Source organism: Schistocerca piceifrons, chromosome X (genome assembly GCF_021461385.2).
Source record: "Schistocerca piceifrons isolate TAMUIC-IGC-003096 chromosome X, iqSchPice1.1, whole genome shotgun sequence".
Classification (NCBI taxonomy): Eukaryota; Metazoa; Arthropoda; class Insecta; order Orthoptera; family Acrididae; genus Schistocerca; species Schistocerca piceifrons.
Window position 1 is genome coordinate 799,892,060 of NC_060149.1, and position 25,010 is coordinate 799,917,069.

Here is a 25,010-nt window from a genome sequence, read left to right on the forward strand (position 1 = left end):
TTGCAATTCTGGATGTATGGGGTGTTGCATTGTCCTGCTGGAATTGCCAAAGTCCGTCGGAATGCACAGTGGACGTGAATGGATGCAAGTGATCAGACAGGATGCTTACGTCCGTGTCACCTGTCAGAGTCGTATCTAGACGTATCAGGGGTCCCATATCACTCCAACTGCACATCTCCCACTTGAACAGTCCCCTGCTGACATGCAGGGTGCATGGGTTCATGAGGTTGTCTCCATACCCGTATACGTCCATCCGCTCGATACAATTTGAAACGAGACTCATTCGACCATGCAACATTTTTCCAACTATCAACAGTCCAATGTCGGTGTTGACGGGCCCAGTTGGGGCATAAAGCTTCGTGTCGTGCATTCATCAAGGGCACACGAGTGGGCCCTCGGCTCCAAAAGGCAATATCGATGATATTTTATTGAATGGTTCACACACTGACACTTGTTGATGACCCAACATTGAAATCTGCAGCAGTTTGCGGAAGGGTTGCATTTATGTCACGTTGAACGACTCACTTCAGTCATCGTTGGTCCCGTCCTCGCGGTATCTTTTTCCGGCCGCAGCGATGTCGGAGATTTGATTTTTTACCGGATTCCTGGTATTTACGGAACACTAGTTCGCGAAAATCCCCACTTCATCGCTACGTCGGAGATGCTGTGTCCCATCGTGCGCCGACTATAAGACCACGTTGAAACTCATTTAAATCTTGATAATCTGCCAGTGTAGCAGCTGTAACCGATCCAATAACTGCACCAGACACTTTTTTTCTTATATAGTCGTTGCCGACAGCAGTGCCGTATTCTGCCTGTTTTTATATCCCAGTGCTTGAATACGCGTGCCTGTACCAGTTTCTTTGGCGCTTCAGTGTAGATTAGCTTCTGCTGTCCATTGGATGCGGCTGTTGAGCTGAGTGCCACTTCCCTCCGCATATATGACAATAAGCAAATGCGTCTGCCATGGAGCTCGGCGCCAACACAGCTAACTCCTCATTTCGCAATTGGTCAGCAGTTCTTCTAAAGGCCTATCCAGATTCCTGACAGTTCACAACACGTTCTCGCTGAATCCAGACGGTGAACAAATTGTGCTCATCGACGCCATCGTGTCATTTCTCTAGTGATTACTTGGCCTAGTGTTCGAAAAAAGTGAACACTCTTTCAGTGAATCGAATGCAACTGTTACGGGTCAAGAGTTTCCATATTCAATACATGGTTTCCACCCCGTCCATGTTTGAAGTTTAGAAGATTATCTTTATTACCCAATACTCCTGCCGCGGTATAAATGGTGTATCATGCCTTTAGATGAGTTCATTTTTCACTAATATTTTCTCTCGTGTTGTTCATAATATTTGTATCTAAATATATTTACGATTACGGATAAGAGATAAGGTAATTTCTGGCTTGTAGTGGATTGTTGCCTAAAACAAACAAATCAATGGCGTGTGGCTCCCAGCCTACTGTAAGGCACCACAGCACATTTAGTCAACCAGTTTCACGTTTGACGTTACCCAGCTGGATGAATCCGATTTCAGGCATTGCCACCGTACCAAAATAGGATGCAGTAATCGAGAAATGAACGGTGTAACTCTTAATCAATATCAAGTGACACTAACTAGTAAACCAATAATGAAGTTTCACAGGAATTGAGTACGTTATTGGGAGAGTAAAGACAGTAAAATTACGAGATTTGACCTCAGTTAACGGTAGGCACAGAGCTTACGCTTCTTCATACTCCCATTTAGTTCAAATGTGACACACCTGTGTTCGTATATAAATTGAACTAGCATTCAGAAAAAATAGACCGTGAAATGAAGGCGCTAGGATCTTTGATGAAGATTCAGGTGCTTCATATCTAATTAAACAAAGGAATTCAAATGAAACCGATACTGTGAATTCTTTCCTTTAAACAAAGAGCATCTTCTTTTGACTGATATAAAGAACTTCGTCCGGAAATATTTTGATACGTGTTTTATCACGAATACAATTAAATCTGCAGTTTGTAACGGTAAATAAAAAAGAATATCTAATATTCACGAATCTCTTTCACGTCATTCAGGTTACAGAGACAGTTGAAAAACTCTAGTTTCTATCGTAGATTCCTGGTTACACTAGGAAGCGCTGAGTACGTTCAAATAAATATTCTAAAGATCAAACTGCGTAGCCTGGAAGAAATAAGACAGTGTTAATAAGAACGTATCGAGGACGCGAGTGGAAATATTCCTAAATTTCAAATCATATTTAACAGATCGTTCAAAGGAATATTCCTGTAAACAAACCAGTAAAAGCACTGTGTGATTTAACAGAAAAACCTACACGACCAACACAGGCAGAAATGTATACAGGGAGATTTAGCTGCCCCTAGTGCCGTCGTTTTATGCAACCCGCTCTACGTCTGTAACAGGAACGGTATCCAGATAGGCGACACCCACGTAATCGATATAAGTTCCTTCCCAGAGCTTTGGACGACTGATAGCAAACGGAATCGTGCTGCAAAAAATACAAGTGAGGACTGGCCATGAGTTACACGCTATTTTAGAACAAAAATATATCTTACTGACACAAATGTCTCCAGTCTTTCTTTGTGTGATTAGCGGTTTTGTCATACAGGTTTCAGATGTCTCTGTAAGTTTATTCCGTTTATAGTACTTAATCTTTTGTAAATTGTTCTGAAACGCTGCCTTGTAAAATGTGTTTCACCATCGGAATCGACGAAATTAACATGGGACATTAAAATGGGAAGTGTGCAACTAGCAACTTTCCTGTATATAACCTAACGGAAAGATTAATATATGACTTGCCGCGTTAATGTGCGAAAGTAGTTTTACAAACAAAATTTGCACAATAGGGCTAAGATGTCTTCGTATACCGTACCAGTTTTTATGTTACATTTTGAAAAAGTGCCTCACATGTCCATAGCGAACAGGCCAACAACATTGTTATGTCATGTGGGGTTGCATAAAACGAGATAGATGGGGGCAGCTGATTCACCCTGTATACTATAATATTTCTCCTAAGAGTAGAAATACGAAGACGCGCCGAAAAGTGAATTTCTTACGTGAAAACTCTCAAAGCTTTTTAAATAAATCAAACGTTATTAACATTCTACGTCTTTGTTTTTCAGGTGTATATATTAGCAGTGCTCTGCCGCTAAAGCGCTCCAAATTGGATCGTGTAACATCAGTCTGTGCAGTGTAACAACGTCGGTGCTTGAGAAACAGTTTATTGTAATCGAGTTTCGAATTCAGGAGTTCGTCCAAGTATGGAGCACCCTCTCTTTCAGCACAAAACACTCCGGGCCACACACAAACCCTGCGACATCTGCAGCAATCCGACGTCTTGGGTTCACTGTCATCTATCATCCTCCATACAGTACCGGCTTGACCCCATCCCACTATCATCTGCCTCCAAAACCTTAAGAACATCTTCACGAAATTCTCTTTGATAGTAATGAAGTGGTGCAAGCGGAGGTGAGGTTGTGGCTCCGTCAACAAAGTCAAACATTCTACAGGGACGACATCAACAAATTGGCCCCTCGTTGGGAGAAACGTGACCATCACCTGGGTGACTATGTTGAGAAATAAATATGTAGTCATGAAGGATAAAGATATCGAACGTTAAGAGCGTTAGTGTCATTTAAAAAGCTTTGAGAGTTTTCACGCAAAAAATTCGGATGCTCAGCACATCCTCGGATGTACAATGTGTTTCGAAATACTTTATTTGCTTTTCTCTGTTTTAGTGGGTGCATACGCCATAACTTAATGTAAATGTCAAGTCAGTCTGCCACATACAGGGTGAAAAGTATTTAAACATACAAACTCTGGGAGGTTGTAGGGGGCATCAAAACAAATATTTTTCCCTTATGTCATTTTTTCCTACGAGGATTATTTAAACCGGTGGAGGCCGTATTACGCTCTTCAGTTGATGGAGGCCGTATTACGATCTTCAGTTGTAGGCAACTGCTGTCCACCAGTGCAGTAGTGCATTGTCTCTGTTTACTATTGGAGCGATACACCTGGACTGAGTACACTGACATGGTTGGTGCGTACTACGTAGCGCACCACAACGGACGAGCTGCACAGCGGGTTTATCAACAACAATATCCTAATCGCCGTACCCCGTATCATACGACCTTTGCTCCTGTGTACCAACGTCTGCGTGAGACCGGTTCATTTAGCACATTACCTGGACAGGGACGCCGTCGCTCGGTAAGAACGCTGCAATTTGAGGAAGCTGTCTTGCAACATGTGGAGCGGGAGCCTTCAATCAGCATTCGTAAAATTGGACGTAACATGGGGACGAATGTAAGAACAGTCCTTCGAGAGCAATTCTTACGTCCATTTCACTTACAGCGTGCCCACAACCTGGAACCAGTTGATTATCCATCCAGAGCACAGTTTTCGCAGTGGTACCTGGAACAGTGTGAAATGCATCCTACATTTCCATCCTCTATGTTACTTACCGATGAAGCAACGTTCGGGCGTGATGCAGTCTTCAACATTCACAATTCGCATGTTTGGAGTGGGGATAACCCTCATGCCACAGTTACAAGCGCTCATCAAGTGCGGATCTTCGTTAATGTGTGAGTCGGTGTTGCTGGGGACTGTTTAATTGGGCCGTATCTGCTACCTAGGCCACTAAATGGCAGGCACTATTACAATTTTCTCGCCAAAGCATTGCCTGAATGTCTGGAAGACGTCCAGCTCCCTTCAAGGCAACGCATGTGGTTCCAACATGACGGGGCGCCGGCACATTTGAGCCGTCATGTGTGTCGATTGCTGGACCGACGGTTCCCAGAAACGTGGATTGGCAGAGGTGGTCCTGTACCACGGCCTGCTCGATCCCCAGATATGTCCCCTCTGGACTTTTTTGTGTGGGGAGAGATGCACAACCTTGTTTATGCAACTCCTGTTGCATCAGAAGAGGATCTGGTTGCCCGGATAGTAGCAGCAGCAGGAACAGTTCAGGACACCCCTGGGGTTTTTGCCCGCGTCAGATAGAACATGATCCGACGGTGTAACCTTTGTTTACGTGTTAGTGGAGGCAGTTTTGAAAATCTACTGTAATTGAAACTGGATTGTGTTAATCTGTTGTCTCTTGGTCATAAAAGAATTGAAAAGTGTTTGTTGGTTTAATTGATTTGCCGCCAGAGAAATCTTCCTGTACTGGTTTAAATACTCGTCATAGGAAAAAAACGACATTAGGGAAAAATATTTGTTTTGATATCCTCTACAACCTCCCAGAGTTTGTCGGTTTAAATACTTTTCACCCTGTATATTTATTTACACAGCTTTTTGAAATTGTCTTTGGTGTGTTTTGTTTACACTGATAAAGTGAAATTCTGGGGAGGCAAAGAAATTCTTTGTTTTCCGATGATCTAAAACATACGGAAATTCGTACAAAGAGGTTAGAAGATTTTATGGAGACTTCTCCCCACTGTCAAGAGTTAAGAAATAGTCTGCTTGAATTAAACTGTGCTTGTACATGTTTTGGAGACAAGGCACGTGTGCAACGTAGCAAAGCTGAAGCCATAGATGAAAGATCGAGAAAGGTTGCAATATCGTGTTAAGTAATAGGTAAATTATAGGTGAATGATGTACAGAGATAAAGTCTTCTCATTACAACAGGTTCATTTCCCTAATAAGAGAATACTTTAAAATTTAGTGCATCTGTGACCCAAGATATACAGTTTTCCACTCCAATGCCAAGGCATTCTCACAATGGCCTCACAATAAAGAAAATAAGAGGAGTTAGTAACAAGTTAAAAAGGTGGAATTTTTATCAGGTCGTACGAAGGTGGTTGAATGTTAATGTTTTTTTTTTATCTTCACATTAACTCTCTGGGATCACATAACATCTATACCTCTTCTATATTGATTCCTATTTTTCCAGAACTGCTTCATCCTCTTCCCATGTTTTGCTTTCTACTGCCCATCTTCGTCCCAACTTTCATATTTCGTCTATCTAGAAAGATTTATAGATTTAATATTTTATTCCTTGATAAGCTTGCCTCGTGTTATTTCCGATTCTTTGATGTTTATTTCTAGCTCTTTTCTTATTTATGTAATCCAAGCTCTTACTGAATAATTTTGCCAGAAATAAAAGGACATTTGCTTCTTTAGCTGTTCTCATTCTTTCGGTAGAGGTGTCCAAAGACGATCAACTTACGTTTTCCCATCGCTTCTGATATTTTCTGTACATTTTGTTAGATCTTCTAATTATTTCTCAGTTTCCAACCACCTGTGATTTGTATAGCACACAATACTTTTCTAATACTTCCTCTTTGAAGTATCTCTATTCTGCCCAGTTTATAGTTCATCCTTATGTATTCGCATGCAAATACACATTCTTGTCTTACTGCTATGGTATAGTGTTTAATTTTCGTGTATTTAGATATTCATTTCTTGTTGTAAATAGTTTTAGTCAAACTGTACACTCTTTCCATTTTCTTAAGTCGTGCATATAGGGTTATTCAGCTGCCCCTGCCTACGGGTTTTATCCAAACCACACCGCCTTCAAATTCCACCCGCGAGATTTTTATATTCTCTCGCATACTTCATGCAAAGTATTAGTCCTACATAAAAAATTAACAGGATCTTTTTGTAGGAAATTTAATGCAGTTAAATTTTGTACTGGAATACGTTTTCTCTGGAGGCCGCAGTTTTCGAATTATTCAAGGAAAGCGTACAAATGTTACCTTCAGACGCGTTTTACTTTAATAACTGAAAGAACATGGCTCCCAGAGAAAGTGTATCTCAGTACGAAATCTAACTACACCAAGAATCTGTAGGACTAATACTGTGCGCGTAGCGTGCGAGGGAAAACCAAATTTCAGCGTGGTTTCGTCCGCCCCCTGCAGCTGAGTGGTCAGCGCGACAGAATGTCAATCCTAAGGGCCCGAGTTCGATTTCCGGCTGGGTCGCAGATTTTTCCCCACTCAGGTACTGGGTGTTACGTTGTCGTAATCATCATCATTTCATCCCCATCGACGCGCAAGTCGCCGAAGTGGTGCCAAATCGAAAGACTTGCACAGGAGGCCCTAGTCACACGACATCAGTCTAATCTAAAAGCCGTAAATCCAGATAAATACCTAGGTATTACAAATACGGAGAACTTAAATTGGACACTTAGAAAATGTAACAGGTCTACTAAGGAGACTACCTACACTACGCTTGTCCGTCCTCATTTTAGAATACTGATGCGCTGCGTGGGATCCTTACCAGATAGGACTGACGGAGTACATAGAAAAAGTTCAATGAAAGGCAGCACGTTTTGTACTATCGCGAAATGTGGGAGAGAGTGTCACAGAAATGATACAGAATTTGGTTTCAAATGGATCTGAGAACTATGGGACTTAACTTCTGAGGTCATGAGTCCCCTAGAACTTAGAACTATTTAAACCTAACTAACCTAAAGACATCACACACATCCATGCCTGAGGCGCGATTCGAACCTACGACCGTATCGGTCTCCGCGGATCCAGACTGAAGCGCCTAGAACCGCTCGGCCACATCGGCCGGCACAGGATTTGTGCTGGACATCATTAAAAGAAAGGCGTTTTTCGTTGCGACGGAATCTTCTCACGAAATTCCAGTCACCAACTTTCTCCTCCGAATGCGAAAATATTTTGTTGACACCGACCTACATAGGGAGGAACGATCACCAAGATAAAATAAGGGAAATCAGAGCTCGTACGGAAAGATACAGCTGTTCATCCTTTCCGCACGCTGTACGAGATTGTAATAATGCAGAATTGTGAAGGTGGTTCGATAAACCCTCTGGCAGGCTCTTAAATGTGATTTGCAGAGTATCCTTGTAAATGTAGATGTACATTTAGCGTGGTTCCTGAAGGCGTTGCGGGTTACACAACAAGGGCAGCTGGATCAGCTTGTACATCGTAAATTTATACAGGCCATTCCGCTACATTGTTTCTCCAAGACCTTTTTTTCGATTTTCTGGTAAAAGCTGCAAAATTTCCACGAAATTCAGGTATTGTAGCTTAATTCCATTCTATTCACTTGGTAGAATTATTGATTCAGTTGTGTGTATTTTTTTTTTCATTTTCTGGATCGCTACAATTCCTCCTAAAAACGGTTAAACAGTAAATCTGATAAGCTGGACCTGTTATAACATAACGGGTGTTTTCAGTCATTTTCTTATATTTTATCATTATTGCTAATGGGTATTTCGTCAACAAGGAAACTAAGAAGGTTCTAAGATGGAATATTTGTTTTATGTGAGCGAGGAATATTATATAAAAGTTTGCGTCACAGGGGCGAACGAATGTTAAGGGGCATGTAAGTGATGGCAGCAGGCGCGGGGCGCTACGGCCTGCCAGGTGCAGCAGTTGGCTGGCGGGAAAGCATCGCGACAGCTGTCACCGGTAGGTGCGCCTGTCGTTCGGAGCCTCGCGTCTGCCGAGCGGACATGTGCATCCGCAGGCAGCGGACCGTGTGGGTGATACCACAGCGGGGGCCGAGCCAGATGGAAACAGCAACAGGAGGACACCTTGCAGCAGCTTCTGCTCCTCTCCTTTGCTGTCACCTACACAGACGCCGGCAAAACCAATTAACATGCGCGAATAGAAACTCAATCATTTACCGCAATGAGACCAGCACCCACACACTGCACGTCATTTTTTTTGCTTATTGACAGCACTTAGAAGAGTCGAGAGCAGGGCCGTTTCCATCATTAGGCGAGACTACGCGGCCTCCTAGGGCGGCAAAGGGAGGAAGAAATTAAGTTCGAATCAAACAGCGAAAAAACTGAGAAAATGAGCAGAAAAAATTTCCAAAGGACGAAAATTTAAAACATTTAATTGTTTTCAAAGCATACGGAGCAGTTACTTAATAAAACTTCCTGGCAGATTAAAACTGTGCGCCGGACCGAGACTCGAACTCGGGACCTTTGCCTTTCGCGGGCAAGTGCTCTACCAACTGAGCTACCCAAGCACGACTCACGCCCCGTCCTCACAGCTTTACTTCTGCCAGTACCTCGTCTCCTACCTTCCAAACTTTACTGAAGCTCTCCTGCGAACCTTGCAGAACTAGCACTCCTGAAAGAAAGGATATTGCGGAGACATGGCTTAGCCACAGCCTGGGGTATGTTTCCAGAATGAGATTTTCACTCTGCAGCGGAGCGTGCGCTGATATGAAACTTCCTGGCAGATTAAACCTGTGTGCCGGACCGAGGTTCGCAGGAGAGCTTCTGTAAAGTTTGGAAGGTAGGAGACGAGGTACTGGCAGAAGTAAAGCTGTGAGGACGGGGCGTGAGTCGTGCTTGGGTAGCTCAGTTGCTGCCGGCACGGTAGCTCAGCGTGTTCGGTCAGAGGGTTTAACTGCTCTGTAATAAAAAAACTGAGTTAATCGATTCACAACGAACTTAAACGGATGTCTTACGACGTCCGCCCCGAGCAGATGCAACGAACAAAATCGAACAAAACGTGATTATCAGAGGGTTAGCTGCACTCTGTAATAAAAAAAACTGAGTTAACCGATCAACGACGAACTTAAACGGTTGTCTTACGACGTCCGCCCAGATCAGATGCTATGAAGGAAAGCGAGAAAAATGAGATTTTGCCGGCACGGTAGCTCAGCGTGTTCTGTCAGAGGGTTAGTTGCCCTCTGTAATAAAAAAAAACTGAGTGAATCGATCAACAAAAAACTGCAACGGGCGTCAGGGGACGTCCGCCACGAACAATGACGAACAACTGAAAGGTGGCTACACTGAGCCACTGCGCCAGAGATTGCGCCAAAGAGTATTATTCAGCCGCCTCCACCGGCAGTGCCTGTCGAGGTCTTGTGGTAGTCTGTGCTGAGATGTCGTAGTGAAGAGTGTTTGTTGAGATGTGCTAGTAGGCAGTGCTTGCTGAGATGTGATATTGGAGAGTTCTGGTTGAGATGTGGTAGTGGCGAGTCGGTGTGGAGAGATTGTAATGTTTAGAGTGCTTTTCATCAATATAAACGAAGGTAAAAAAAAAAAAAAGCACTGCCTACTAGCACATCTCAACAAACACTCTTCACTACGACATCTCAGCACAGACTACCACAAGACCTCGACAGGCACTGCCGGTGGAGGCGGCTGAATAATACTCTTTGGCGCAATCTCTGGCGCAGTGGCTCAGTGTAGCCACCTTTCATACAATATGAGATAACAAAAAAAAAAAAAAGTTGGTAGAGCACTTGCCCGCGAAAGGCAAAGGTCCCGAGTTCGAGTCTCGGTCCGGCACACAGTTTTAATCTGCCAGGAAGTTTCATATCAGCGCACACTCCACTGCAGAGTGAAATCTCATTCCAGTTACTTAATAAGTCTTTAATTTATTTGGACGAAAGTAAACAAATTGCCTCTACCTACCCCAAAAATGAATCGGTCGCTGCTTCGTACTAAACAGAAACAACGGAAAGAGCCACTCCATTAGGGCAACCACAAAATCCATCCCTCACCGGGATTCGGTCCTGGACCCATCTCAGACGAACGATCAGAAGCAAAGATGAGATTTATTCTTCCTTCTGAAAATATTTCAATTAAAACAGACACGAAATAATACCACGATTATGCGGATGACCTACTTTGATGCTTCTCAATGTCCCTTATCAGTATAGCGTAATCTGTAATGTCAAGGGAAAATTCATTCGTTCCTGAAAATTGTTCCACACCTTTATTTGTCAATTTCATTGCACTTAAATAAAATAAACAATCGATGCCAAATGGATGCACTGGTATATTCAGTTGAATTATAGTTTAAAATGTTTATCACATTCATCCTATTTCAATTCTTTAGGGAAATACCGAACACTGAGGACAAAAAATTAGAAACTGAGCATAGTTGTTGTCCTCAATCAGGTTCAAAGCATCTGAGGACAACGCACGAAAACTAAAGACCGTCCCCAGACAATGAGGACGGCTGGTCACCTTAGTTCAATGATTAAAAGCATAATAGAATATTTGCGGTGTTGTGCCATTGGTGGAAAACTGGTTCAAATGGCTCTGAGCACTATGGGACTTATCTGCTGAGGTCATCCGTCCCCTAGAACTTAGAACTACTAAAACCTAACTAACCTAAGGACATCACACACATCCATGCCCGAGGCAGGATTCGAACCTGCAACCGTAGCGGTCGTGCGGTTCCAGACTGTAGCGCATAGAACTGCTCGGCCACCCCGGCCGGCTGGACAACTGGAAATTTGTGGTAAGATCTTATTGGACCAAACTGCTGAGGTCATCGGTCCCTAAGCTTACACACTGCTTAATCTAACTTATGCTAAGGACAACACACACACACACACACACACACACACACACACACACACACTCACACACACACATGCCCGAGGGAGGACTCGAATCTCCGACGGAGGGAGCCGCGCGGCCTGGTTATTGGTGGGTGGCGGTGGTGGAGGTGTGTGTGTGTGTGTGGGGGGGGGGGGGGGGATACGGGGAGACTGCTGCTGGTAGTAAAAAGGAGGCGGCGGCCTAGCAACGCCCTGGTCGAGAGACATGTAAAGGAAGCTCTGTTTGACGTTTGAGAAAGGAGTGACACAGAGTTGTAGCTTATCCACGATGTTTTTCGATCTACATATTCAGCAAGCAGTCAAGGAAACCGAAGAAAAATTTCGAGTACGAATTGAAGATCAGGGAGAGTAAATAAAAAGCTTTGAGGTTTGCCGATAACATTATAATTCTGTCAGAGACACCAAAGGACTTGGAAGAGCAGTTCATTGGAATGTGGAGTGTCTCGAAAGGAGAATAAAAGATGAACATCCACAAAAGCGAAACAAGGATAATGGAATGTAGTCGAATGACACCAGGTGATGCTCAGGAAATTAGATTAGGAAACGAGAAATTTATAGCAGTATATGAGCTTTGCTGTTTGGACAGAAAAATAACTGGTGATAGCCGAAGTAGAAAAGATATAAAATGTAGACCAGTAATAGGAAGGAATCTGTTTCTGAAGAAGAGAAATATGTTCATTTACATGGATACTCTGCAAATCACACTTAAGTGCCTATCAGAAGGTTCGTCGAACCACCTTCACAATAATTCTCTATTATTTCACTCAGTAACAACTTATATTTCTCAGTGTGATCTCTGATTCCCCTTATGTTATTATGATGACCGTTTTTCCCCATGCAGGTGGCGTCAACAAAATATTTGCACATTCCAAGGAGAAAGTTGGTGATTAAAATGTCGTGAGAAGATCCAGTCGCAACGAGAAACGCCTTTCTTTTAATGATGCCCATCCCAATCCCTTTGAGCTTTATCGATGTACTCCGTTAATTCTGTCTGGTGATGGTCCCACACCGCGCAGCAATATTCCAAAAGAAGGTGGACAAGCTAGTGTGGGCAGTCTCCTTAGTTGATCTGTAGCATCTTCGAAGTGTTGTGCCAATAAAATGCAGTCTTTTGGTTCGCCTTCCCCACAACATTATCTATGGGTTCTTTCAAGTTAAGTTGTTCGTAGATCTACTTCCTAGGTATTTAGTTGAATTTACGGGCTTTACATTTGATTGATTTATCGTGTACCGAACTTCGGCAGATTCCTTTTAGCACTCATGTGGATGACCTCACACTTTTCATTATATAGGGTCAATTGCCAATTTTCGCACCATACAGATATCTAAATCGTTTTGGAATTGGTGTTGATCTTCTGAAGACTTTACCACACGTAAATGACAGCTTCACCTGCAAACAACCTAAGACGGCTGCTCAGATTGTCTCGTAAATCGTTTATATAGATAAGGAACAGCAGAGGGTCTACGACACTACTTTAGGGAACGCCATAAATCACGTCTGTTTTACTCGATGACTTTCCGTCAATTACTACGAAATGCGATCTCTCTGACAGGAAATCATGAATCCTGTCACATAATTGAGACGATAATCCATAAGCACGCAATTTGATTACAGGCCACTTCTGAAGCTTGTGTTAACATCGATTATAGATTTAAGTGTTACGACGTCTTTTCTGAAGGTATTTACCTGAGCTGTAGCCATGTATGGAAGCGAAGCGTGGACTATAAACAGTTTAGACAAGAAAAGAATAGAAGATTTTGAATTGCGGTGCTAAAACAGACTGCTGAAGATTACGTGGGTAGACTGCGAAACTAATGAGGAGGTACCGAATAGAGTTGTGGAGCCAATAAATTTGTGGCACATCTAAGAAGGGATGGGTTGATAGGATACAATCTGAAACATCAAGGGTTCACCAATTTAGTGCTGGAGGGAAGTACGGCAGTAAAAGTCGTAGAAGGAGACCAAGAGATGAGAACAGTAATCAGTGTAAAAGGATGTACGTTGCGGTAGTGATTCGGAGATGATGAGGCTCGCATAAGGTAGAGCAGCTTGGAGAGCTGCATCAAACCAATCTTCTGACTGAAGACCGAAGCAACAACAGCACATAGGAAGGTAATCTGTAAACTGAGGGAGAACAGGAAGCGTGTCAATCAAACTGCATTAGGTACAGCGAACTTGAATGGGTGAAAAGTGAAATTAAACTATCATCGTATGGAGACCCTAGAGCATGGTGTGGTCGTGATGGAGACATTCGAAACATTCACGGCCATTTGTAATGAATGCGGTTAAACTGCTTTTCATGATTGGAAAGAAAGGTTTTCGCAAGAGGCGCTGTCAAGTGTTACAAGGTGAAGTCACACACTTTTAACTGCAATCTAGAAAAAATAAAGTTATGTCTCTCCGACGAAGAATGAAGTCTCAGACCACCTCTCTTCGAAGAACCGCGGTCGCAAGAGAAGTTGAAACCCCGGTTATTGAAGACAGGGGTAGCAAAATGGAGTAGATAGTGTAAAGAGTGAAAATCGGTCATATATCAATTTTCAACCTATCGAACGAAATAAGCACATCGAACCGGTGCAGCAGCAAATACGTTGCAGTTTTGTCATGTTATACAAAATGGTATCTTTAGCCACATAATCACCATGGACGAGTGATGGGGTGTGTCAGTGTGACCCAGAGATAAAGGAACAAAGCAAACAGAGGAAAGATGTGTATTCACTACCACCGAGAAGGGCGATGATTTTACGTAGTATTATCGAGCAATGTTAAGCACCGTTTTTTTGGACTACCATGGTGTGGTGCTAACAGGCTTTGGTCGTAAGGGACAAACCGTCACAGCAGCGATATCTTCTGAAGAGGTCCTGCGGAGCTGCAAGGCGAAGCGTCGTATTAAGCTTTCTAAAGGGACGAGTTTTGCTCAGCGCCGCAGATCATTCTGTAGAGGACACAATACACGTGCTGCTTCTTTGAGCTATAAGATTTTCCTCTCCCTCCGTATTCCTCCAACATGACCCCCAACAACTTCTTCCTTTTTATTCGGATGAAGAAAACTTTGTGTGGGAAGCACAGTAGTAAAACTAATGTAGGCTACCGAAGATTGTCGCGAGTAAACGTAGACTATGGTAGCTTTCCTAGCAACTTTCGTCAGTTAAGATCGTAGCCGCGATACCTGTATTGAATACCTATTGGGAATTACCTCATTTCCATCGCTTTGTCTGCATATCCGATCAATGTCTTACTAGACTGTCCTAGATACCAGAAGCGGTGAACCGCCTGTAAACTGAGTGAAGATACATAAAGGGCTGCATTACCTACGAAACATACTTGTTCTACAAGATTATGTCTGTTACAGTATATAAGGAAAAATTGGAACTGTGAATGTTTAATCCAGATTATATTCAAAAATTCTTTATTTCTAACGTGAAATAGAGGAATATTGTAGTAAAAATAATAAAAATACTATGCAGAATATCCCATAGCGCTAGGAAACGCAGTTTACTGAAAAAAGGTAGAATCGAAAAAAAAGCAGGAAATAAAAACATATCAGATATCTCATCAATAACTCGTCGAGCTTATATAAAACATGTTTCTGATATTCATAAACAACTTTAGCACTTACCAACATTAAAAGGAAACTGTTGCCCTTGATCATTATGAAGAACTACCTATTGAGCACAAAAAAATGTTTCAAGTGGCTCTGAGCACCATGGGACTCAACATCTGAGGTCATCAGTCCCCTAGAACTTAGAACTACTTAAATCTGACTAACTTGAGGACATCACACACATCCTCCATGCCCGAGACAGGATTCGAACCTGCGACCGTAGCGGTCGCACGGTTCCAGTCTGAAGCGCCTAGAACCGCTCGGCCACACCGGCCGGTGAGCACAAAAAAGCAACAATAATAATATAATATAGATTTCTTATGTCTGTGCATGTGAACTGTATTTTCATCAAAAATAATTTGTTTGGTTACATAAAAGCGTAGAAATTAGGCGATCAACTAATTTTTGTTATGTATAAATCGTAATTTATATTTTGTGAGGATATCAAATACACAATGGACTAACAGGAACATTATGCGGATCTAATTATGTGCAAAACAAACTAAAAACAAAGAGAAGTCGTCGGTTCGTAGTTTCTCTCTCACACATTCATTTATGTTTCTTTCGCTATCAATGATACCAATACTACCTATAGCCAAAAAATGTTCAAATAAGAGTGAAATCTTATGGGACTTAACTGTTAAGGTCATCAGTCCCTAAGCTTACACACTACTTAACCTAAATTATCCTAAGGACTCGAAACTCCGCCGGGACCAGCCGCAGAGACTTATAGCCTACTACGCCATTTATGTATTGTACCAAAACCTCGAGACCATAGTTTTGGTGGAGCACAACGCTAGTGGTAGGCATTTCAGGAATCACAACGAGGTGATTTTCGAGGCGGAAAGTTTCCTAAGCAGCCAAAATGCAGTTTTTACATCCAGGGTCTCCGCTACCATCTCTCGCTGGGAAAAGTGTAGCACTGGAAAATGAATGTGTAGGGAACGACTAAGTTTGGTGGTTGCAGCCTGATTATTCAGATGTGATAATTAACGGTTTTCGACTATCGCTAGTGAAATGCTACTTTTAGTTCTTTACTTGCGACATTGGTGTGAACAATTCGGTATTATGAGTATTCTAAAAAATAGATGGGAATAAATTACGAACTAAAATTCGAGGGGCGTTCAATAAGGAAAGAAACTTTTTTTTCCTCAAATCAAGTTGGTTTTATTCAGGATGCCGGGCCACCTTACTGGGGCCGGCCGGAGTGGCCGTGCGGTTCTAGGCGCTACAGTCTGGAGCCGAGCGACCGCTCCCGTCGCAGGTTCGAATCCTGCCTCGGGCATGGATGTGTGTGTTGTCCTTAGGTTAGTTAGGTTTAATTAGTTCTAAGTTCTAGACGACTGATGACCTCAGAAGTTAAGTCGCATAGTGCTCAGAGCCATTTGAACCTTACTGGGAGGCCTGTATACCCGCATACCACTCTACTGGTCGAGGACGGAGCGAAAGTCTTGCTGCATCAACAACCTCCCCAACATCCACATACTGTTTACCGAGGAGTGCATCCTTCATTGAGCCAACCATATGGAAGACGATGAACCCAGCGGCTACACACCTTTAAGTAACCGAATGGTGGATGAGCGTGTCAGCACTACCAATAGAGACGCCCAGTTGAGCAACGAGATGTTTGATTGTGATCCGTCGTTCACCTCAAATGAGAGTGTCCGCACGTTCCAACATTGTACGAGTCACTGCTGTGTGCGATCGGCCAGCGCGCGGGAGATTGGACATGTCTGCGCGACTTTGATGCGATGATAGACGTCTCGCCCAACGATTCACCGTGCTCTGGTTTACTGCCACGTCTCCGTAGACATTCTGCAAGCGCCTATGAATATCTGCGAAGGCTTTCTCCTTGGAATCACCTCCATTACAGACGCCATTCTGAAGACTGCGTATAGCGCCGCCTCCTATCTGAACTTCATGAAGCTACAACTGCTGAAGCGGGAATATCCCACATTGTCCCACATCAAAATACTGCATTTCTTCAACAGAAACTGACCGAGAAAAAATGCGTTGCATTAGGTATTGAACTCCCTCCGCAATATACTTTATTTTGAAGAATGTAGCGCCAGAAAACATAAAAAAATCCAACATTAAAACATTTTTGTCCTTCCTTTCTGACGGCTAAGAAGTGTGCTGAATATGGACGTGATCCAACGTAAGCGGCAAGTATTCACATTGCTGTAATACATGAACGCTGATGAATGTAAGTAAGTGAGCTTGCTAATATTGCAAATATCTCGATAGGCGGAACCAACCATATTTTACACGAAATTTCTGGTATCCTAAGTTTCATAACGCCAGATGAAATTATATTTTCTCATTTGACGTCATAGATTAAGGAGCATAGGTTACACATGTTGGGATGGGAGCATCTGTCGATTTAATGGAAAGAAAATGATCGGTAAATATTATTTATTTCACAATGACCGGAAGCTTACTGTCATCATCTGATCTTCGGAAACTTAAAGAACGTACATATCAGTCAAATAGCGGGAACACATTCCACTCACAATACAGCAAAGCACATTGGTTTGTCAGTAATATGAAGATGAAAATACATTCTCGAAAGAACAGATACCATTGATGACCGTGCAGCTTCTCTAGAATAAATGGTATTTAATTGAATTCTCTACGGGAATCGTCACCTTAGTTGGCGCGAGTGATGAGTGGATGGGCAAGTACCTATTAGGAACATTACGTATGTAGATTGTGGACAGTTGGGAATGTGGGTCTCACGGGAAGCGTGCAACGGATAAGTCCCTGTAGTCGCGCTATTCATCTGTGTCTTTGGTGTCTCAGATGGATAGAGCTTCTGCCATGTAAGCAGGAGATCCCGGGTTCGAGTCCCGATCGGGGCACACATTTTCAGCTCTCCCCATCGACGTATCAACAACACCTGTCGGCAGCTGAGGGTTTCAATTAAATATCATTTATGAAAATATATGCTGATGAGCCAGAACTTTATGACCATCTACCTAATAGCCGATATGTCCACCTTTACCACGGATACCAGCGGTGATGTGTCGTGGCATGGAAGCAATGACGCCTTGGTAGGTCGCTGAAGGGAGTTGACACCACATCTGCACAAGTCAACTAATTCCCGTAAATTCCCGAGGGGGGGGGGGGGCGGAAATGAGCTCTAACCCAATTTAAATCTCATACCAGATGTGTTTGACCGCGTTCAAATCTGGCGTTTTGGTAGCCAGCACATCAATTGGAACTCGCCACTGTGTTCCTCGAACAACTTAGATACACTCCTGGCCTTGAGACATGGCGCATTGCCGGTCGGGGTGGCCGAGCGGTTCTAGGCGCTGCAGTCTGGAACCGCGCGACAGCTACGGTCGCAGGTTCGAATCCTGCCTCGAGCATGGAAGTGTGTGATGTCCTTCGGTTAGTTAGGTTTAAGTAGTTCTAAGTTCTAAGGGACTGATGACCTCAGAAGTTAAGTCCCATAGTGCTCAGAGGCATTTGAACCATGGCGCATTATCATGTTGAAAAATGCCACTGCCATCAGGAAAATAATCGTCATGAAGAGGTGTATGTGGTTTTCAGTCAGTGTACGATACTCCTTGGCCATCATGGTACCATGCACGAGCTCTATTGGACCCACTTATGCAGACGTGAATGTTCTCCAGAGCATAATGGAGTCGCCGCCAGCTTGTCTCCGTCCCGCAGTACAGATGTCAAGTAGCTCTTCTCTAGGAAGACGACGGATTCGCGCCCTCCCGTCGACAGCATGAAGAAGGTATCGGGATTCATCAGACCGTGCAAGTCTCTGCCACTGCGCCAACATCCAATGAAAATGATCATGTATCCATATCAGTCGTAGTTGTCGATGTTGTGGTGTTAATATTGGCACATGCATGGATCGTCGGCTGCGGAGGCCCATTGTTAGAAGTGTCTTCAGTGTTTTCAGACACACTTCTATTCAACTCAGCATTAAAATCTGATGTTAGTTCCGTCACAGTTCGCCTCCTGTTTTGTTTGGCCAGTCAGCAGAGCTTACGAAGTTCGACATCTATAACGAGGGGTGGCCTCCCAACACGATGACGTCTGGACGTGGTTTCACCGTGCTTGCGCCCCGTGTAGAAGACACCACAGCGCTCCTCGAACACCCGACAATTCGTGCAGTTTTCGAAATGCTCGTGCCGAGTCTTCGGGCCATGACAGTCTGCCCTCGGTCAAACTCGGAGAGTTTGCTCGCCATCCCCATTCTACCCATGGACAGCAAGCTAATTCATAGTACATGCATCGTGCGTGTGTCTGACTAGCAGTTAGTCCTCGCCAGGTGACGCTGCTGTCGCCTGGACGGATTTACACTACTGGCCATTAAAATTGCTACACCACGAATAACTGTGTTACAGACGCGAAATTTAACCAACAGGAAGAAGATGCTGTGATATGCAAATGATTAGCTTTTCAGAGTATTCACACAAGGTTGGCGCCGGTAGTGACACCTACAACGTGCTGACCTGAGGAAAGTTTCCAACCGATTTCTCACACACAAACAGCAGTTGACCGGCGTTGCCTGGTGAAACGTTGTTGTGATGTCTCGTGTAAGGAGGAGAAATGCGTACCATCACGTTTCCGACTTTGATAAAGGTCGGATTGTAGGCTATCGCGATTGCGGTTTATCGTATCGCGACATTGCTGCTCGCGTTGGTCGAGATCTAATGAGTATTAGCAGAATATGGAATCTGTGGGTTCAGGAGGGTAATACAGAACGCCGTGCTGGATCCCAACGGCCTAGTATCACTAGCAGTCGAGATGACAGGCATCTTATATGCATGGCTGTAACGGATCGTGCAGCAACGTCTCGATCCCTGAGTCAACAGATGGGGACGTTTGAAAGACAACGACCATCTGCACGAACAGTTCGACGACGTTTGCAGCAGCATGGACTATCAGCTCGGAGACCATGGCTGCGGTTACCCTTGACGCTGCATCACAGACAGGAGCGCCTGCGATGGTGTACTCAACGACGAACCTGGGTGCACGAATGGCAAAACGTCATTTTTTTCGGATGAATCCAGGTTCTGTTTACAGTGTCATGATGGTCGCATCCGTGTTTGGCGACACCGCGGTGAACGCACATTGGATGCGTGTATTTGTCATCGCCATACTGGCGTATCACCAGGCGTGATGGTATGGGGTGCCATTGGTTACTCGTCTCGGTCACATCTTGTTCGCATTGACGGCACTTTGAACAGTGAACGTTACATTTCAGATGTGTTATAGACCTGTGGCTTTACCCTTCATTCGATCCCTGCGAAACCCTACATTTCAGCAGGATAATGCAAGACCGCATGTTGCATGTCCTGTACGGGCCTTTCTGGAAACAGAAAATGTTCAGCTGCTGCCCTGGCCAGCACATTCTCCAGATCTCTCACCAATTGAAAACGTCTGGCCAATGGTGGCCGAGCAACTGGCTCGTCACAATACGCTAGTGACTATTCTTGATGATCTGTGGTATCGTGTTGAAGCTGCATGGGCAGCTGTACCTTTACACGCCACCCAAGCTTTGTCTGAGACAAACGCCCAGGCGTACCAAGGCCGTTATTACGGCCAGAGGTGGTTGTTCTGGGTACTGATTTCTCAGTATCTATGCACCCAAATTGCGTGAAAATGTGATCACATGTCAGTTCTAGTATAATATATTTGTCCAATGAATACCCGTTTATCATCTGCATTTCTTCTTGGTGTAGCAATTTTAATTGCCAGTAGTGTATATCGATAGTAGGTCGGTGGTCATAGTGTTCTGGCTGATCTGTTCAGAATACAGATCTTATATTTTCAGTTTATTATTAGTGACAAACCAATGTGCTTGCGTTGTATCGTGTGTTCCCGCTACGTGAGTGATATCTATGCACTTTAAATTTCTGGAGATCGGATGATGACAGCGAGCTTCTGTCGATACTGGTCATCGTGAAATAAATAAATTTGGCGGTCTCGGCTCCAGCAGAAGAAGGAGCAGACAACTAAGTGAAAAAGACGAAACCGCATCAAAAAACGCAAAAACAGTTTCATTTGTAGAAAAAGTCATAGTTACCATCTCTGGCGTCCTCATGGCGTGGTGTTCACAAGTACCTACAAAAGGAGATAAACTTATGGATGACACTCATACCCAACGTCCACATCTTGCAAAGGAAAGTATTGTATCCAATCAGGATAATAATACTCTCCTAGACGTCCCTGATCTTAATTTCAAAATGGCTTTATATTCGCTTCGAATAGCTGTACGACCTCGTATTCCCTGGATTGGATTGTCACCTAATAGTTTTAGATCCCAGTTCAAAAGAACTATCACGGTGTACGAGGATTCACGTTAAATGATAAGGATGAATCTAGGATAGACGATTATTTTTCCCAGTAGCGCAGATCGTATTTTGGCAGAGGGTATGGAAACGATGCAAAGTCTTATGTATATGTTGAGCTATAATGTGACTGTTGACAAACACAAAATCCCTAAAATCATCATATCTAAATCACAACAGAATTAATTGACTGTTTTTTAAACAAAAACGCACACTAGGGTAACATTTCTGACTGCCTTCATGACAAACGTACCATCTGCTTATATGTTCTACACCTAACCAAGCTCTAAACATTCAGGGAGCACTGTGGAGTTAGTGCACAGTAGTCACTTGCCTGTGATCTTGATTCCAACGTGCTTCGCACCGGAACAGAAAGCTGAAGGAAACGGTTACTGTACTATGCCTTGTAACCAATAATCGTGCAAAGGACTAACTTGATCATGGCCATGTTGCTACCAAAACGTCCGAATTTTCTAGTACAAATAACCTTGCACTAACCCTTATAAGATAATATTCGGACAGAAGGTCTGTTTTAATAATCATAAGAAGAAGAAAGGAATCTAAGCTGTGGACATAGGTGGCATGCCATGAACAAGTGCGACACCAGTGTACAATACAGGTCAAGAAAACACCAGAGGAAAATACGAATGCGTTATTCATACGCCGCAAAATTTATTCTCTAAATACTTTAAAGTAGAGGCACACGTGTTCATCAGACCTCGCACATCGTTCGTTCCAGGGTAAAGCAATCGGGAACATTTAAATCGCCGCATAATGTACAGACAGTACTATAAGGCGAATTTTCAAACTTTGTTGCAGAAAAAAACCTGGAAACTGCCTGAAGTAACCGTAACTTCCGATATCATACGAATGAGCATTCTTATTTCGGACTTTAGTTTCATTAATCACTACCTGATCGGAGCCGAAATTATCAAGAATTTCCTGTCAAGGACGTTACGAGTATTCTACACATTTCGAATACCACACTCCCAGTTTGTATGGAAACACAAAGAAACACTGCAAGGCGAAGAATTTATGATACAAACGAACAAGCTAATATTAAAAGTGTCTAGTGGCTGAGGGTCACGGGGCTTTGAAGAAGCCTCATTCAAAAGATTTCAATTATTACATTCATGGATTCAATACAGAATTGTTTCCAGTAATTAATCTCAGCGCAGATAGGTAATGCCCAAAGCGATAACACTAATTCTCGCTCTTTCACGCATGCAGCATATCATGGCAGGTACACAGACAGTGGCGACATTGAGATCTATCACAGGTTGAGTCATCTTTGCGGAGTCCTCTTGCAGCGAATTTTTGAAAATTCCGTCAGTGCTGAGGAAGCACTGAAACGCCATGATAAAAATAATACTGTTAACAAGTCGAGTAACCTGAATATCAGCAGATGAGCGACGCTCCACGACAAACGTCAGTTTAAAAGTAGACAGGATTTTTTTTCTGCAGATATTTTTTAATGAACATTTTGAGCTGTCGTTAATCAGTGACCATTTTTTAACAGTACAAAAGACATCTGCCGCACAACGAATCCTTCACTCGACCGTAGGGTTTTAAATTTATCTGGTTTATTTACCTTATACGACGGTATTCAAAAATGGCTCTGAGCACTATGGGACTTAACATCTCAGTCCCCTAGAACTTAGAACTACTTAGACCTAACCAACCTAAGGACATCACACACATCCAAGCCCGATGCAGGATTCGTACCTGCGACCGTAACGGTCGCGCGGCTCCAGACTGAAGCGCCTAGAACCGCTCTGCCACCAGCGGCCGGCTATACGACGGTATCTCTAAACGTAACAGAGATATACAGTTTTTCAATAAACCGGGTGGTCTGCAGTTTTGGTCGGATGACACATAGCAAAGGGATGCGTTTGATTAACAGTTTTAGAATTTATATCTACGATATATTGAAGTATTTACTAGCTTGAAGAAAGGAAAACGGTATTAACCATTTCAATAAAGAAACTGAAACTTTTCGAAAAATGATCGTGAAATATATTGAGCGTGAAGCCTGTTGGGGTGATAATGAGCTGTAGTGGCCGCTTTCGCTTTCAAGTTTACAAATGGCTCGCCTGTTTTCGCGAGACGTTTCACTACCACGCGCCATATCGGTGTCCTCTTCTTAAGAGATCTGGATCGACGTAAAAGCTACGTCGTCCCACTTACAAAAATCGTAGTTGCTTCTATATAAAGATAGACAGAAACTTAGGAGAGTTAACCACGCAGAAAAGTGCTCCCCGATCTGATTTTTGCTATTCACCAAAAACATTGTTTCAGTATTTTGTACTATTAGCTAAATACCCAGTATTAACGGTGTCCGCATTAATGCGGAGACATAGAGAAGAGCTGATATTTATAGCTACACTTGATCACCAATATCGCAACACGTAGTCAGAGAGGAACCTTCTAAATGTCCGTAGAGGAAAGAGCCTTTCAACGATGTAAACATATCAGTACGTTTATCCTGATGCGTCAACAAAAAATGGGAATACATCTTGCTATACGTTCTTACTTTAGATGCGCTTTTATACTATAGATCAAAAGTTGAGAATATTTCACTTTATGAAACTATAAATAAAATTTTACATCTTTTCTCTCTACGTTATATTTTCAAAACAGTAAAATTTTACAGTTTTTCGGTAATCTGTTTTCTGAAGATTTCCGTGAATCTAAATAAATTGTCTACTTGCGTATACAGAGTCCCAGGGTATAACCATTTTATCTAGTTCGCAATACTGGAAACAACAGTAAACGTACCTAGTTGAAAATTCTGCCAGAATTCGTACACTCTGTTACGCGTATGCGTGTAAGACTTATTACACAATACATGAAAAGAGACACTACAAATATCGCGTCTTTAGTGTCTGACGTAACTACCTAAATTATTTTCCCTTGTGCTGTGGAGTAGACTCTCGCAGGTGTATTATTACGTACAGTATTTCGGTAAAGTGAGTGTTTAACTGTAAAATTCATGAAAATTGCTTCTTTAATATTCCACAATGCAGGCTCTAGTAGCGGCAGAGTTTGCACAGCCGGTTGTATGACGCAATAACCGTAATGCAAGAATGAAACATGAATGTGAACCTCTTTCACAAATGAATATAAATGAATGTTAGTGTCCTCATGGAGACTTAGGAATACCAACATGTCATCTAGAGAGAAAGGTAACTTATTGTGCAAGATTCTAATTAGCTGTATGTTTTTTTTTCATACTGAACTCATTATTTTTCGAGAATATAGTCGCAGCGCCTATTGTTCAGTAGTCTGAGTTTATGTTACACCGCTCTATAAGCGAAATTGAGACTGTACGTCGGTGAGGTACAGCTACAAAATGACATCATCAGCCACGATTACTGAAAGCAACAATGTCTGAAGTAAATTACGTATCGGAAGCAGATATGGCGGTACGTAGCGCGTGCAAGAGGACAGTATCATAAAACCATCCACTAAAATGATGTGATCTATTTTTAAAAAAATGTAGTGTGCACTGTGGTTTTAGCCACGGAATGACAAAGCTTGTAACACATGGTGGCTTTCGAACTTTCAGTTTCTTACTGATCTCTGTGACTGGACTTAAGGTTTAAATAACAAACTAGAAAATTGCGAAGCATAACGTATTGATGTGAAAGGTGGGCAGTGTCAACGAATGAGCCTCAGGGTCAACTAGAATATTCCAGCAGAGCAGCCAATCGCCAAAATAAAACAGAGGTGCAAAAGATAGATGTGTAAAATAACGCTTCACACAAATTTGCCGCGTTTAATCTCTCCAATAA

General features: G+C 42.9%; 1 non-coding gene across 1 annotated transcript; it reads right to left on the reverse strand.

The window, feature by feature from the left end:
- Window positions 1–8,879: 8,879 nt before the first annotated feature.
- On the reverse strand, window positions 8,880–8,954 carry Trnas-cga. Its single transcript has one exon. It is a non-coding gene; the product is annotated as a tRNA-Ser (tRNA).
- Between the last annotated feature and the right edge of the window lie 16,056 nt (window positions 8,955–25,010).